Here is a 15906-nt window from a genome sequence, read left to right on the forward strand (position 1 = left end):
TATAAATGATATAATGTTTTTATATATGAATGTGAAATAACTGAAATGTTTTTCAACCTTTAGCATGATAATTAATTATATTATATAAATTATATAAATATTATATAAATTATAGGACGTTTTATATATAAACGTAGAACACACCGATCCCATTTATACACTGCTCAGGAATGTAATGGGAGGGGGGAGAAGCCATAATAACTGGGATAAAGTTCAAACAAGTTAGCTGGCACAAACTTCAAACAAGCTAACTGACACAAAGTTCAAACAGCTTCTGTCAAAACCACATCATCGATGCATCGGGAGGGTTTCCTAAAACCATGATTTAGAACTAACTAGGGCAATAGGGTAAAACTTTCTGTCAAAACCACTTGATCGATGCGTGGGGAGTGTTTCCTTTACCGTTTAAACTAGCCGTCAAAAACTATAATTTAGTACTAACTAAGTCAATAGGGTAAAACTTTCTGTCAAAACCGCATGATCGATGCGTGGGAAACGGTCATAGGTTAGCCCCTGAACTCATTCCGGAAGTTCAACCCATCCATCATAAGGTCACCGGAAGTTCAACCTGTCAAAAGGTCAAAGTCATAAATCATCATGACATAAGCAGCATCATAATTACTACTACTCTCTTCAGCGTATGTATTTTCTAAGGAAACTTCGATCCTTTAACATGGATGTTTCTTTCATGAAAATGTTTTATACTTGTTTTATTGAAGCGGTTTTAAGTTTTCCATTGTTTGTTGGTATGGTAATCTTAATGTTAAGAATAGGAGGAAGTTGTCAAGCATAGTTATAATGTGCAGTAAGATAGTGGGGATCGAATTAAGGACTATCACACACATTTATGAGGACGACTAGGAAGGGCCAGTTAGTCCTTTCCGATGTCACTCATCCACTGTGTGCTGATCTTCAATTACTTCCTTCAGGACGAAGATTTAAACTCCCCTTGTGTAAATCAAATAGATATAGAAATTAATTTATACCTGCTGCAAATAGGTTTTTAAATGAGTTATTGTAATTTGTGTGTTGTGTTGTTATATGTATGTGTATGTGTATACTGTTGTCTACACAAAGAATTGCCCTTGAGGACAATAAAGTTTAATCAAATCAAATCATGTAAATAGCAAATCCGCCATGGTGCATGGGCTTTTAAAGGGAATAGGAGATGAGACTCTGATTGGGTTATTGTGCATTATGCCCAAAACAATCCCATTACTCATTAAGAAATTAGGTACAACCCTTTTGGACCCTGCGCAGGGTGAACAGACAATTTTTCCAGTCGTTAAACTAGTAAAAGTGGATTCAGATATGCCCCATGTGCACATGCACCATGCACTTCAGACCATACACTTAGATTGTTAAAATAGGGCCTGAAGAGTTACACCCTGATTTACTGTCAAATACTTTACATAAAATTATGCTTGAGCACACATTTATGATGAAAGAACACTATACAGGAGTGAATGATTTTATTCAGACTTCACTTGTTTTATGAATCGTGTTTTTTGAACAAATCTCTTAAATAAATAATTCAGCAAACACATTTTTTAGTTATTTGTCATCACCTAGTGGCAAAACAATTTTTACTAAAGACTTAAAGGAAAACCAGGCTTTAGTATGATCATTTATATATAAACTAATGATAAGGCAATATTAATTGGCTAAAAAAAAATATCAAAACCAAGAAATTACATGATGGTGTTGAACAATACATAATGTGATTGTCAAGTGTATGTTCCTGTTCTCCTTATTTGGTTTTCCCTGTTCCTGTCCTCATTATGACAGTTGTTCTCTGGTTGTGTTTTATTAATTAGTTTGTATTGTTCCCAATACAATGGGTGTGGCCCATTAGTATCGAAATAAATAAATAAAATATATATATCCAAATAAGGAGAATGGGAACATACACATGACAGTAATATGCCTAAACATAATATGAACATAACAAACTTAAGTACATTATGTATTAAAACAAATACCTGCAGGGTGCGCCAATAGAGCATCATAGTCCCGCCCACAGCCGGTGCCGGAAGTAAAAATTCAATGCAATTTCTGCATTGACAGTTGGGGTATAAGCCATAAAAACGTAATCATACATGGTAGACTTAAAACCAGCTACGGCTGTACTAAGCGATAGTATATGCTCATATAAATGCCAAAGGTTCATGGGGCACTAACCTTGTTTTGAGATACAATAAGTAGACATCGAAAACGCCTCTTTTACCGCCGCCGCCTCGTTTGTAAAGTGCATTTGCAGCCTTTGACCACTGAGTGGCGCTTTAACCACAAGTTATCAAACAAACGCATCAAAGCACATTTTCGCAAATAGACGTCAGTTTTGCCTCGCTGATGTGTTACATTTGACTGCTTCAGTCACTGAAAATGAAAGAAAAACACTATAGTTTAAATATTTAATATATTTAATATTTAATATTCACAGATGAAAGTTTGGTATTTATGAAGTTATGTGCATTTCTTAGAACGAATTCAAGCAGGATAAATGTCAAGCCTGTGCCTGAGTCTGTGCTTATATTTTCTAAGCTACATGGTATTAAACCATATTTTAGATTTGACACATTTAAAAGGTGTGCAGTATTATTTATATTATATTAATTATGCGTTATATTATTAAAAAGAAATTGTGGTTTACTTTGCATCGGAGCATTAAAACTGGTAGCCTATTTTAGGGGGGTAGGCTACATGGATTAATATGCAAAATGTCAATATTTTAATATATTATGCCTATATTTTAATTTATAATTTAAATATAAATATGTTTTTCCTTTAATATAACATGCATTTTTGTTATTCGTTACCTGTCCTTTATTTTGACATAACTTATTGGGAAAAAGACATTTGTCTGTAAACTGATTAAGAAATTGTTGCATGTTTAAATGTGAAGAACTGTATAATTTCGTTCCCATTATTTAGGCCTAATTTGCCTAAAACAATAAACGAATAAAATTAAACCGGCACGATTAAATCTTTGAAACTCTAAAGAATTAATCAAATGTCCTCACGATTAAACTCAAGTTCTCTCATTATAATCAACAACATTCACACGATGTAAAAAAAAAGCTTTAGTAATTGACAACTTAAGTGATTTTAAAGGGAACCTTCTTTACTTGCTTTTAAAGTAGGTTAATATCATATGGCCTAAAAAAAATCCCAGTTTTTTTTAATTTTAGAAAAAAAAATCTGATTTATGATTTAAACCGATTTTTAAATCAATATTCAAATGACGAAGAAATTTTACAAAAGTTTTAATATAGTTCTTTATCATTCATTTAGCAGTCAAATGTATAACTGCAACAAGATGATTTAAAAAACCAGTACTGTTATTACCTTAATGCTGGAAAGACCTTTATTTTATTTATTTATTTTTTTAATACTAGCCCATCATGCATCTAACCATCCACTCAGCTTTAAGAGCTGTTCAGATTAAAACTGCCAGCTCCGCAGTGAATCAGTGTCATGGACGGAGGACCTGTTAATATATTTTCTAGTTTATATTTCCATCTCGATATGCCACTGGTTTAGATTTTTTTTTTTTTTTAGAACTTATTTGTAAATAGAGCAGCGACTTTCTGTGTGTCTACACCAGACGCGAAAGTTGTCATCTGTGCCCCACAGCGAAAAGTGTGTCTAAACTTGATGACATCACACTATAGTGTCAAATCATCTGAATGCAGTGTCAGAACATTTTGTCATAAACAGAACGAACATCAGTTCACTGATGGGGATCGTGTCCAGTGTATCCATCACTGTGTTCTGTTGTCTTTTGTTGGATCGTTCCACTTGTGTCCGGTGTAGACCTGGCGTGCGTTTTTTATTGTTTTATTTTACAGCCCTGCTTTTTTAAATGTTTTTATTAAATATCTGTATTGACTGCGTGGTCATATTATCGAATTATTTACTGCCATGCGACCTACAAATGTAAAGCTTGGCGAGTCGATCAACGAGCATTGCTGCAGGTTGATTTTGGCGGATGTGCTGTGCTTGTGTTGCCGCGGTCGTCTTCATTTCGTCGGGTGAAACATCTCTCTCACTCGCAGCAGAGTCTGTGAGCAGCAACAACTTCCCCTCCAAGCGCACTGATACCAGAAACTCTCTCCGCCTTCACTCCATGGATAAAGTATTTCAGTATGTTTGAAATGTTATGTTCATAACATAGCGCATAAAATAATAATAATAAAAAAATAACAGGAGAGTTTCAAAGTGGCTTAAGCTATGTGTAAACTTTTTTCCCTATATCACATGCCAAACTAATAACATTGTAAGCATTACATCTTTAATTGCTGCTTTCTGCTGTGAAAATTTTGTTTGTGATGAAAATAACTACATTTTTGTCAGTTATTTTATCTAAACAGATCGATTAAGTTCTTCAAGTTTTCAAAATCAGATAGCATGCTGATAATGTAGTAGCACTGTAAGATTACATTTGTTTGAACGCATTATTGCAAAAGCGATTGAGTGTGAATCTGTTTAAATCATGCTTTAACCCGAAAATAATCAGTAAAAGAAACAGACAAACTCTTAACATCCCGCTCGACTCTTGCAGTCATTGTAACCTTCTGATCAAGCTAAATATGTTTAACATGAATTCTTGCTGAATATGCAGTTATATGGCTGTTGGCATGAATTGTACTCGTGATGGAGCGCTCTTGGAGCGGGTGAAAACCACGAAGCTCATATTCAAGTGTTTGTGCAAAAATTATTAATGTGCATTAATGACAGGGAGGCGCCGTCTCATCACTTTAATTTTTTCATGATTATGAATGTATAATTTTTTAATTAACATAATATCGTGGTGTCTCACATACATTAAAAATATAGCTACAGAAAGCTTGAAATGTTTTTTAAATGAAAACGAATTGTGAAATCTGTGAATGTTGCATTTCTCTTGTCAGAGAGAGCCAGCACTGTGATTATAACCAAAACAACAGTCCTATATAAACCAGTTCAGCAAGTGAAAGCCTCATAAGACACTGTCCGTATGAAAGAGCAATTCACACCTTTATCTCGACCCCGCAAGCCACACATAACTAACCCCAAAAACCCAACCCCCTCCAGCTGAACAGAATTCGGTCTGTGTTTTGGCTCTGAGGAACGGTGTGTTACTGGGCTGAAACATGCCTGCACTCAGCAGCACTACTCTTTGTATTCATAATTTTCTCGCATCCCATATTATTATTTTCACAAGACCATAAAAAAAAAAATGGCTGCCCACTGCTCCGGGTGTGTGTTCACAGTCTGTGTGTGTGTTCACTGCTCTGTGTGTGTGCACTTCGGATGGGTTAAATGCAGAGCACGAATTCTGAGTATGGGTCACAATACTTGGCCAAATGTCACTTCACTTCACTTCACTTCACTTCATAATGATAATAACAAATCATCAATTAGTAATTAATCATTATTTTACGAAAATCATTGTTATTTGTGATCGTGGGTGTTTGAGAAAGGCTTTAAGAACTAGCGGAATCCTCTGTTCCCGCCTCACAGCGCGGGACTCGCGCTCAGTGAGGCAGCTTCACTGTCTGCGGTTTGACTTTACTAAATCAGATTGAGGCGAATACAACTTATTGATCATGAGCCCAACATTTAGCAAGCAGGAAAACATTCATTATAACGGAAGGAAGACGTATTTCATTGAGCTAATGCTGTTAAAGAGAGAGAGAGAGAGTGAAAGAGAAAGAGAGAGTAAAAGAGAGAAAGAGAGAGAGAAACGAGTCTAGGGCTATTCTTAAACTTGGAGCTCATTATATTGAAGTACAAATCCAAACACCAGAAACGTTATGCATTTTATGAATAATGAAATGTTATGAAAAGTATGCATTTAATTTATTCACATGCTGTATGTTTGAAATAATATTTTAGTTCACAACTTTAAGTTCCGTTGTTTAAAAAAAATGCTTTATTGGCTAATGTTTCATAAACCTTCAGTTGTTATGCTCTAAAATCCAATGCAATTATTAATTTCACAGTATTTTTACCACCTAAATGACTAATCTTTAAAGTCACAATTCTATAATGGTCAAAATTACTCAAGCCAATGGTATTTTTAATGACATTATTATTTTTTTATTTTATTTTTTTGAATAATTGTAGCCTACATAAATAGGTAAAGCAAAACAAATATTCGGATTGTCCCTTATTTTTTCCCTTGTTTTCTTAAAGGAGCTATGTGGAGGTTTTTGCTTAAAAAAATCTTTAAGATAGAGTTTTCATTTGTACATATATGAGCCAACCATGATGTAAAAAAAAGAATGACACCTCGACTGTCCACCACGGTTGCCTCTATCAGCCTGTAGGCTCAATTGTGTTTGGAGGAGTCGGGCCCGAATTGGCGCGAAAATTGTGACGTCATGCGCGTTCTCGTCTACTTGGGCTTACAACCGTACGGCACGCCAGCCATAGTATTATGCAGTGGCAATAGTGTTTTCAAATGGATTGCGGATGGAAAGAAGCGACCAGCCTCCAGCACAATTCAGACACCCACGGACACTCATAAACATGATAACATATTATTAATAAACAAAAATAATTTAAGCAATTAAAACCTTTTTTTAAAAACTAGAATTTAAATACTATTAAACTAACTTTAAATTCTAAAGGAGTTTATAAGTAAAAAAAAAGTTCTAAATGAACTTGTGTTAACAATATAATTAGAACTAACAATATATTTAGATTTTTTAAAATGAACAATTCCTGTATAAAATGGGACAGCAACCTAGTGGTTCTCAACCTTTTTTTCCAGCGGGCCGCACTATGGTCTAAGTGCAAGTCGCATATAATTTACATATTACGTCAGCAATACAAACCAACCTGATTTATAATATTATAGCCTAACTATTATGATATATAATCTATCACATTCATTGAAATGGTCGGGAGCTGACCAATTTTGTGAGATTCAGCTTGAAAGGAATAACACAAAGAAGTTGCGATTGTAACGCCTGTGTTATACTTTCCGCATGAGCAATCCGGACGCAGACACGGCCAGCGCGGACGCAGACTTCTTAGAAGCTATACTTCTGAATGCGCAGGCTGATGGTCCGCTCTGCAATTGTCCAGAATTATTGCACATCTGACTGTCTTTATATTCTTTTATTGACGGACTGCACAGGTTCGAGTAGCAATGAGTTTCTTCACACTGCCTGCACATGTGCAAATTGGCTTTTGAAGCCTACTGACCACGCGCACCTGTCCGCGCGGTCGTCTGCTCAGAGCCTCGGCACACACTCTCCAATGACTTTTTTTACGTCATGTCTACCTAGCGGTCCATAGCGGACTCGCGGACACAGAAAGTTAGACAGAGGCTTTAAGATGCAGGCTTGCATGACCTGACGCGCAACATTTCAGAAAATGTGTGTTCACAAATGTAGCCTATTTTGATCCAAATATGGAAAGCACTTTTGAATTTAATAATATGAGGTTCTCTCCAGAGATGTTTTCCCACATTTCTTCAATTAAGGATTGCTACGTAGTGTATGGTGTTTCTATTTGCCTGAACTTCTTCAAGTGAGTTGCGGGGCAAAGAAAACTTAAATCCAGCACTTCTCATTCAATACTGATACTGCGACTATTTACAGTTTGTACATGTTCATTCGCTGGCATTTTTTTTATTTCTTTTTTTTTCTCCCTCAAACGATTATTTAAAACGTTTAAATGGGTAAATACATATTTGTTGCAAAAATAGATTTTTTAAATATGAGCAGGCCTACAAGCTGGGATTGGTAATGCTGCACTGTAATCATAGTTATTTATATTTTTCATTATAATTTATCATATGATATTTGTTTGAGACTGACAGTATTTTATTTAGTGGAGAACTTTTCAGCAGTATTTTATTTCTTATTCTTTTTTTATTTTATATATATTTTATTAAAAAGTATTTTAAAAATTGTTAAATAAAAAGCTTATAGTAATAAACAACCTACAGTTTAATGTTTGCATTTCTTTCCCGTACTGTACCGAAAATGAACCGAACCGTGACTTTAAAACCGAGGTTCGTACCGTACCGTGATTTTTGCGTACCGTTACACCCCTAATATATATATATATATATATATATATATATATATATATATATATATATATATATATATATATATATACATAGGCCTTATATTTATTTACTGTTTAATAAAAATAGATTGCATATGATCCTTTGTGTAAAGGTCTTCTTTTAATTTTTGTTTTTGTAGACTGTAGCCTAAGACTATCCTACATTTTAAAAATTAACAAATTGTAAAACATTTTTTGATTTTTTTAAATGTTACAATGTTATATCATAATGTTATTGTTGTTTTACTTCCTTCTTTTATCTCATTTTACAATTACATTCATTTCGCAATCCGTCCCTTTGCGCCACCTGGCGGTAGTTTCGCAAATGATTTTAACACGCAACTGAATAACAGTAACCGCGGCAGTACGTGCGGCGGTAAGGCCCAGATAGGCTGGCCACCTACTGTAAATGCCTTTTATTCGCGATGTCTTGGCTAAGTACTTCATTACCCACAATCCTGAACAATCCCACAATCCCACAGTGATGCATCTGATTGGTGGAGCTCGTGTAACCGTCTGGTTAATCCCCACAAACGTCCGTGAAGACTGAAGATCATTAATAAAAAAATAAAATAAAAACCTGTTTTGCGTTTTTTTCACGGTAGACTTATCAGTGCAATCATGATCTCCTTGGCTGCCATGAGAGTTTTGCAGGGAGGTTGGTAACGTTAGTTATCATTATCGTCCACTTTAGCTAGGCTACTGTAGCCTTCATATGGTATGAGTCATATCAAGCATTTTATAATGCCACTGTCAAAACAATATTTAGCCTAGGCATACCTTTTTGTGCATTTACTGACCATTTGTGTAATGGCAACAACATGTGTTGACGACTGAACGGTGATTGCAGTCAGGTACAAAGCACTGCACCATTGCTGACGTTATCATTAACCGCTTTCACACACGCACACAATATATAAAATACACGATGATAAATATGAAAATCAATGCACAATACCTATATAAAACACTATTTATTTACACGATTAATACTGAAAGAACTGCTATTACTGCACATTCACTATATAAAATAAAATTCACTGGAGGAAAAAGTTCGCGCGGGCGGCCGTCATCAGATTTGGAAATCGCTCAAAAGGCTCGTTCGCGGTTGTGGCTTCAGTCAAATTCAGTGAGGCGCAGTGGTTTATGGGATGAGTAGTTCCTGCGCTCAAAATGAAAATATGTACACAGTCTTGTACCTTTGACTTTTTTTGGATTTTCTCTTAATTTTTTCACTCAAAAATGATATGTTATATGCTTTTGAGTTCAGCCGTAGCTGGTTATCCTCACACATGCTCTAAAACTATTTAGATACGGATTTTTCCAAAAGTCAATGGGGAAATGAATGGGAAATTTACTTCCGGCACCAAAGCTCTCTCGGGCTGTGGGCGGGACTGTGATGCTCTATGGTCTGGTGACGGTTAACTTTACAGTGTGATTAAACAATGTTTAAATCCGTTTAATTTTAATATTTGGCCACATGCAGAAACTTTTATTTTCAAATCACAATGTATAATAAAAAGCATATTTAGACACAGGTTTAACGTATTCTCTAGGGAGACACTGTTTTTCTAGATGAACGTTAATTCAAATTCACAGCATATACAGAGGAAGAGTTTTGTCCCTTTCACACATACAGTCTTTACTGGTAAATTAGAGGCAAGTTACCATTAATAGATCATGTGTGAACTGGACCTTCTCAAAAATCCTAGTAAATTTGTTCTGGCAATCATATCGTTCTCATGGAGATGACGTGATTATTCTGAGGTGTTTACAAAGCTCCACTGCATTTTAATTTGTTATTCTATGTAAATATTCACTAAATGGACATCTTTGACCATTGCGCCTGACAGCTTTTTGTCACTCTACTCCATTTATCAGCTGCGACTCTGCAATTGGATACTATTATACGCATCTTGGTGTTTATAAGAGCATAACATTCTGATTGGCTAGTACTGTTAGTTTGGTTGAGAGTGAAAGCTGCTCCTCTCATACCATTGGTAGGCAAACTCATGGACTCGAAAGTGAAATAAATATATATATTTTTTAAATGTAGGACTATTTTTATCCACTGCCAGACTTTGCACGCTAGAGATCCGGCACGGTGCCGTAAAACTTTAAGCACAGCATGTAGTCACAAATTACCTAGACTTACGTGGGAATGAAACACCATTTGCTGAAAAGTGAGTAATTTACATCATTTTCTTCTGAACAAAAGATTAACACTGACCTGGTTCCCTCTGTGAGGAGCATATCTCAGGGTATCAGCAATGCAGTTTTCAATTGTCTTTTGCAAAGTAGTCAGATGGATCATATTGCAGGCCTCTAAATATATAGAAAGGAAAAGATGGGGGGGGGGGGGGGGGGGGCACCATTCAAGCCTAATCAACAATTGACAAAATATTTGTAGCCTTGAAGTTTTATATTTATATTATTATAATATTTCTAGATCAACCATTTTATTTTGTGATGTCCAATGATAAGCAACACGTTTGTTGAAATTTAAATAAAAAGTATTCAAAGTAAAATACAAAAGAATAACATCGCACCTCCTGTGGAGAGGACACAATCTAATGTTCTGAAAAACAAATACAACAATTAAATTACACATTATTTTTGAAGCCAGGTTACAAACAACCAGCCTCAAAAGATAAATCAACTGAAAAAAGTTTTAAGAAAACTTAATTACACTCTGCAGTAACAAATGTGTTGCATGTTTTCCAGCATAAATATATTTCAGACAGGAACAACTTTGGCAAGTCTACTTGTTTATTGAACAGAATTTATCTTTGGTGGTATGGTTCCTTATGCGGGTTCTTGCTGCCAGAATAATTGAACATACAAGAGCTGTTCATCCTCTGCTGAAGGATGAACAGCAGTCCCCTGCAGCTATAGCAGCAGAGGGTGTTCTCTCCAGCTGGAGAGAACAGCAGGTCCCTTTCTTCTGATGGGTGTTCGTCCCTCGCGTGAGGGATAACAGCTGCCCCCTCAGGTATCACGGCAAGGGTTGAACTCCCAGCAGGAGAAAACAGCAGCCCCTTTTCCTTTATAATTTTTTTTTTCTCCTTCTCAATCAACTTTGCCTTCTCCATCTCCATTAACAAAACAGCAGCCCCCTTTTTTTCATCTCCTTCTCATTCAACTTTGCCTTCTCCATCTCCATTAACAAAACAGCAGCCCCTTTTTTTTACATAGCAGTGAGGGTTTTCTCTCCAGCTGGAGAAAACAGCAGTTCCTTCCTTGTTCTTCTCATTCTCCTTCTCCATTCCTTGTCATTTGCCTCCTCATTCTTTTCATCCTCCATCTCCTTCTCCATTTCATTCTTCTCATCCTCCTCATTCTTCTCATCTTCCATCTCCTTCCCCATTTCCTTCTTCTTATCCTCCTCCTCATCCTTCTCCTCATCCTTCTCATCCTCATCCTTCTTATCCTCCTTATACTCCATCTCCTTCTCAGCCTCTTCCTCATTCTTATTATCCTCCTCATTCTTCTTATCCTCATCCTCATTCTCCATTTCCTCTTCATCCTCCTCTTCATTCTTCATCTCCTTTTCTATCTCCTTCTCGTCCTCCTCATTCTTCTCATCCTCCTCCTCATTCTCCTGGTCCCCTGGCGGTCAGTGTCGTATTTTATTATTATTAAATATACGTAGTCAGAAATATCCACTGGTTATAACCAACGTTTCTATATTTAGCTGTAGATCAGCTATAGACCATTACTCTGCTTCAGAGCCTGTCCAAAATCGGTTCATGAGGAGAAACAGACATGTCTATATCACATACTTATCACTATGAAGTAAATAAAATGCATAATTGTAAAATATGCAGGCGTTTCAGAACATTTTGTGACCACAGATACTCTACACTGCTTAATACGGTGCCATATATTTCAAGAATAAAGTGATCATATGCTTTTTTATTTTTATTTATTTTAATTTTTTATGCTAATACAGAGGGGTATATACACTTGATCGGTGTAGGATGATGACGTGACTCAATACAACAGCTGACTACATTAAAGCTTTTACCGTTCTAAACGCAGATTTGTGTCCATTGTTGGAACTGAAATGTTGAATAAACCCCGAAACACACGTGATCGTAGTCATGTGGTGAGTCTGGCCAATCGTGAACAGCTGTGTCGTCATCAGCGATCCAGCTGTCACTCTGGAGAAACTGCAGGCTGAATCAGCAGGCTTTTTTTTTTGCATAAATACTCTTACCTTAGTTAAACACTTGCACAGATACCCCACGGACACCCTTACTTGTAAAACGTTTGGATTTTAAGGCGCATTAGCAATTTCATTGTTCTAGACAAATCATCAAATTGCCAACAGGTGGCGCAATTGGACCGGTACAACAGTTTGTATGAATGTCCTTACAATAATGATGTCCTTAGATTTTGTCACAATAACGATTAATGTTTGTGGGAGAATGATACATCAGGTTCATACATCCTTCGATATATGATTTTTGTAATATAAATGATGATTAATCCATTTGGGATTTAATTTACAGAACGTGCAACATATCCCTCATTGATTACTGACGATTCCACTGCATTCCGCGGACTAGCCACAAATTCTTGTTTACATTGTTCCGATGTTGTGATGACGATGTTCGAGAGAGTCCAGTCCAGTGAGGCCATCCTTAAAAATATTTTGCTTTGCAGTAACAGTAATTCTTTTTTTTAAAAAGGTCGGTAGGTTGGTCTATTTTTTTTTTTTCAAGTTTCAATGTAAAAAAAAAAAGTACATTTTTGTGATTGTGATGACATCGGTATGAATTTAAACAAATTAGCATATCGTGACGTCACTGACTGGGTCTTCAACCCGTGCCTTGGGGCGCATCATTGCAAACCTCATTTTGATGCAGGCTATATAGACCACAAACAAATTTAAATCTTTGTCAAAAACATGTTTATTGCATGAATTTCAGGTGAGAAAAAAATGAGGTACTGTTTTACTTGCATCCACCGCTACGTATCAATGCAACCTACAAATGAGAGAACGTTTACTTTGCTTTCTTGGGTTGTCACTTTTGTGAAAAAAATCCTGTTTGATTTGAGTGACGAGTGTTTATTGAATCGATTGTAAAATCGATTTTGCATGTCTAAAGTTTTATACGGCAAATAACACCAGATATAGGTAAATCCACGGACAACAGGCAGGAGGAATGTAAGGATTCAATATATTGGTAAAGACCAATATTTCTGATGATTTATTGGCGTGAAGTTATGTGCAAAATGACAAACAGGAGTGCAACATTTTCGAAAAACAATAGGCAGAGTGGACTGCCATAATGCAAAACATTTACTGCAGGCTTCAACATGCTGTTTACGATTAAATTTCAACAACAACAAAAAATGCTATTCAAAGGCTTTCTTAGGCTATCAAAAAAAAATATTTTTTCGAATATTCGTCGAATTTAAAATAAAAATTCACATTCGAATGCGCATATGAATTTTAGGTGTGCATTAAGGAAGCTGCCTTATGAGCCCCGGTACGTGTTCCATTCCATCTGGCCGCGCGCACAGCTGTGTCTACACAACTTTCAAAGGCGGACGAGCTCGACACGCAGGATCGGCTTTCTCATCTTTCACCTCGTGTACGCACACGAGATGCGATGACAATATATGTGTCATTGCATTATAAGGTTATGTTAGCCTATCCAGTTGAAGCCACTTAAAAAAAAAAAAAACAATGTGGAGAAGATCTTGTTTACATCAAAACTGAAACCAAGCCGTTCACACAGAACGCATATTTCGCGCATCTCATGTTTTTAAATGAAAAAATTTATCCTGTGTGACTGGTTTTCCACCCTTTTTATTTATTTAACAATGTATGCATACATGATGCTGTTTTGTTTATAGTTCTTTAAGCAACTTAATTAATAATAATTGGTTCATAAACATTATCTTAAATATTATGTTTTTTTCACAGTCATGTATTCTAATGCTTTGAATAAACATGCAGTAGGCTAATATTTTGCTCGATGCGCTGTCTTGAGCCTCAGAAGAGAAGCAAAAAGCTTTTCTTCACCCTAACTGAAATTATGCATTTAAAATTTGAATACAATTCGAATTTTGATCATATTTAAGTAAAAAAATCGAATTTAGTTTTTCAGCTATTTTGACAGCCCTAGGCGATTACAGCCCGAAACTGTATGAGACTGAATACCGGCTGAATTCACATTTCTGTTGTAAAAAGAGAAACATTGTGCAGAAGTATTATTTGCTGTTATGCGTGTTTGTCCGAAGCTGCAGTTGCTGTGTGACGCCTTTTCAAAAAAAAAAAAAAAAAAACACCTGGATGCACTCCGAGAAAAGGTCGTTAAAATCATTTTCTTATTTTCGTTTTCGAAACTTGTGTTGGTTGATTCGTGCTTGATTCATGCAATAGATTTTCGAACATAAAGTGACAGTCGACACGGTCACGGTTTTAGACTAGAGAGGAGAAGGGATGGGAAAAGATCTGGGCACAGTTTTTCCAGAACTTTGTGCCAAGTTAAAGCGGTGTCGAGCTGTTTTAATTAATTTTTTTAGATGTATTATGGTGACCGAACCCGTATGACTTTGAACAGTGACCGCGAACATTTAGTTTACTGCAGCCGCAGCCATCATTACCAAGCGCGAACCGTTGACTCTGAGTGAGTGAGAGTCTGAGACGAAGCGAACGCACAGGCCACAGTGTGACATCCGTGTAAACACAGATGACGTCACAGGTTTTTTTTTAATTAAAGAAGATAGCCTTCATTTGTATGTAGGCCAAGGCAATTTATATATTTACAATACTTACTTAAATATAATTAATAGTATTTTATTGCGTTTGTATTAGTTGTTTGAAGAGTAAAAAAATAATTGGTCGGTCTTAACGCAAATTTACAATCGGCAAGTCGGTCGGACTAAAAGCAAAAAAAATTAAAATATTGAGTCGGTGCTAAATTGAAAGGGTCGGTCGGGTTACGGCAAACAAGAATATTTTTAAGGATGGCCTGACACATGATCTGACACGACTGTAGCATTCAACACCATGTGTGATTATAAAATGCCAATAATACCTACCCTGATGCTGGGGAACCCTGCATATGATTGTATGCATTGCAGTCTTAGAATGTAGTTTAACTGAGGAGGGAATTTTTATTTTTTATCTATGAGGGCTCGCGTTAATAGAGCACTCCACAGCCACAGGCGCAGACCCGAGCGGAGCTTCTTATAAAATGAACAATGGTTACCCATTAAGTGAGAAGCAAATATTAACCCAATGCGCACATTTCCAGGCAATTATTAAATCTAAGCGCTTATATAATTAACCCTGAAAACACTGCATTGATTTCCATTTTCGAGGATTCTAACACCTGTACTATTACCCTGTACGACGGCGAATGTGACACGTATGAAAACTTAAATTTAGTTTCCCCTTTCGACCCTTCAGACTGTAGTTGGCCCAAAGGGCATTAGTTCCAAGTTTTCTCATTATTCTTCTTACAGACTCACCAGGAGTTTTACCCCCCAGCAGAGACAAATATTTAACCTATAAAGAGAAAAGTAATAATTATCCTATAGGATAAGGTTTGTATTATCTGGTATTATCTGGTGCAGTGCTTCTCAAACCTGTCCTGGAGGACCCCCTGCTGTACACATTTTGTATGTCTCCCTAATCAGATAATCTAATTGCAGTCTCTACTAACAAGCTGGTGAGTGGAATCAGGTGTGTTAGATATGGGAGACATAAGGAGTAGGGCAGGGGGGCATCCAAGCTTTATAATGGTAGGTATGTGTTTCCAAGCAAGTCTGAGCTGAAGAAAGTGCTTCCATCTACATCAATCCATCATAAATATG

The sequence above is a fragment of the Carassius carassius genome, unplaced genomic scaffold (genome assembly GCF_963082965.1).
Source record: "Carassius carassius unplaced genomic scaffold, fCarCar2.1 SCAFFOLD_57, whole genome shotgun sequence".
Lineage (NCBI taxonomy): Eukaryota > Metazoa > Chordata > Actinopteri > Cypriniformes > Cyprinidae > Carassius > Carassius carassius.